The following is a 2367-nucleotide window of genomic DNA, read 5'->3' as shown; positions in this document are numbered from 1 at the left end:
GTAGGTAGTGTAATATTGAAATAAAGAAAAAATTTCTCATATGTTGGATAATTAATGCTATTTGTTTCCTCACAGGAGGAAATAGGATTATATTTTTATAATCGTATCGTATGTTATGTGAAAATCACTTTTTGAATAGTTCCATTCGGTAAAAAGACTGAGATTCTTAGATTGATTTTCTTCTCCACTATGTAAATCAAAAGTGTCTGACGTAATTGAAGTACCTGACTTCTTCCATTTTCTTCTACAAGTTGTTAGAAAAGAGATGGGAAAAAAAGAAGGGTTGAAGAGTTACTCTTCTTTTGTTGCAACTCTTGCTAGGAACTCAATTTTCACTCCTTGTAATTTCCCCATGACTTGAAACTAAGGACACAAGAAGTCATCTTATTAATCTGTGGAGGATTCACAAAGCTGACTGCATATGCATGGGTCAACCGAGGCATGCTCTTTGCGCCCAAAAAAAAAAAAAGTTAAATCTTATGCTGTATGTTAAACATTTGAAAGCTTGCTGCAGTCTGTTTCCTCCACTGTAAGAGTTTGATAACTAGGTGTCGTTTAACTTTAATCCAACAGGGGTTTCTCTGAATTTATTTCAGGTCACATACTTTAACACTATAATTGTGCTGAAATTCTTTCATATGCTTACTGCACTCCTTTTGTTCTTGCAGCATTTTGGGATGCTGTTGTAACATGTTTCTTCCTGGATACGGCACATAACATTGTTGAATACATTGAAATAATATCAAAAATTCTCAAAAGTGGAGGAGTAAGTTTTTTTGAAACTGTTTAGAATAAACTTCTGCATTTAGTAACTTTTCAGAGATTCCTGAACCTTACCAACTTTTTCTCAAAATTTGATTTGTAAGCAGATCCAATTTTTTAATCAATGGTTTTTGTGCCTTATTTCTTGGTAAGTGATAAGCATTATCTTGATCTAATGGTATGAACGATTCATACTTGTTATATGAACAGGTCTTGATAAATTTGGGCCCTCTACTTTATCACTTTGCAGACTCATACTCACCTGATGATGTATGTATATATAATTTCAAGCGCAGATAAGATATATAATGGGTTGATTTTTTTTTACTTAATGAGCTAGCTGTAACTTGTTCTCCTCTGACATCCAGGAGATGTCCATTGAACTCAGTTTGGAAGATGTGAAGAAAGTTGCTTTCCACTATGGATTTGAATTGGAGGTATCTACAATTAATTTTTAACCTCATAGATTTTAGAGAAGTTCATTGATTCATGTTTCCACATATTGGTTTCATGAACCACAGATGGAGAAAATCATTGAGACGACTTACACTGCAAATCCTCGATCAATGATGCAAGTAAGCTTGTTATCTTTTTGGTTAATTTGCACATGATCGTATATCATCAAAGCCAAGCCTACACTGACTTCTTCCATTTCTTTGCCCTTTTATTTTTCTGTTCTGACATTCATCTAAGCGTGCCACATGAAACCACCACCCCCCCCCCCCCCCCCCTTTTCTTTCCATGAGAAGCACCTAATGGAGCATGTTATTGCATGTCCTTTGGACCAGGGCTATTTGAGGATGAGAGTGGATCCTCAGTTGATGGTTACATCAAATTGGACTATCGATGTTTCAGATGTGAGAGATTTTTTTTTTTAACAATCTAATTTACTGATGTTAGTGAAAATAGTGCATAATGTCTCAGCTAACAACTGCTAGATAGTCCATGTAGATCCATCTCTTGTTCCTCAACAAAGCATGTTTATTCAAATTGGCGCCAACGAGTAGGATCTTATCTTAGTAAGAAAAATATTGTATCCTTTTTTACTGAAATTTGTATTTGATCTAACATTATATCTATCATTTTCCTATGACTTCCCGTCACTGTTTAATAATTTTCCCCAAGAAAGCTCATTTTCAATAGTTTTAAATTTACTTTTTTGTGTCACTCACACATATAATGAGTCTTGATAGGATTCCTATGGCACAACCATTCATGGCATGTGCACTTCAATGTGTGCTAAGTTAATTGGTTGTAAGATAAATCAATTGCGTGGTGGATAACTGCAGTGTTCATGAAATATTGTCCTTGTCTCCTGTTGTAGGTAAGAACAGTGAAAGTCAGCAACATTTTCCTGGCTGCATCAGAAAGGGACATCAAGGAATTCTTTTCCTTCTCAGGGAACATTCAATATATTGAATTGCGGAGGTCATTGTCCTTCTAATTATGTCTTATGCATTTCTCTTGTGGGAAATCATTATCAAAATCATGTTGTTTTCACTTCGGCAGCGAATCTGAAAGGTCTCAGATTGCCTATGTCACTTTCAAGGAGTCACAGGGAGCAGACATAGCAATGCTTCTCTCAGTGAGTTAAATTTTAATAAT

General features: G+C 35.2%; 1 long non-coding RNA gene across 1 annotated transcript; it reads left to right on the top strand.

The window, feature by feature from the left end:
• The first annotated feature begins 252 nt into the window (after positions 1-252).
• On the top strand, positions 253-1337 carry LOC120113359 (uncharacterized). Its single transcript, XR_005515274.3, has 4 exons — positions 253-766; positions 973-1032; positions 1131-1199; positions 1284-1337. It is a non-coding gene; the product is annotated as an uncharacterized LOC120113359 (long non-coding RNA).
• The last annotated feature ends 1030 nt before the right edge of the window (positions 1338-2367 follow it).

This window comes from Phoenix dactylifera, chromosome 15, assembly GCF_051530095.1.
Source record: "Phoenix dactylifera cultivar Ajwa chromosome 15, Ajwa_hap1_PhDact_Kaust_v1.1, whole genome shotgun sequence".
Classification (NCBI taxonomy): Eukaryota; Viridiplantae; Streptophyta; class Magnoliopsida; order Arecales; family Arecaceae; genus Phoenix; species Phoenix dactylifera.
The sequence above is the reverse complement of the archived record's forward strand: the minus strand, read 5'-3'. Positions and strand labels throughout refer to the sequence as shown.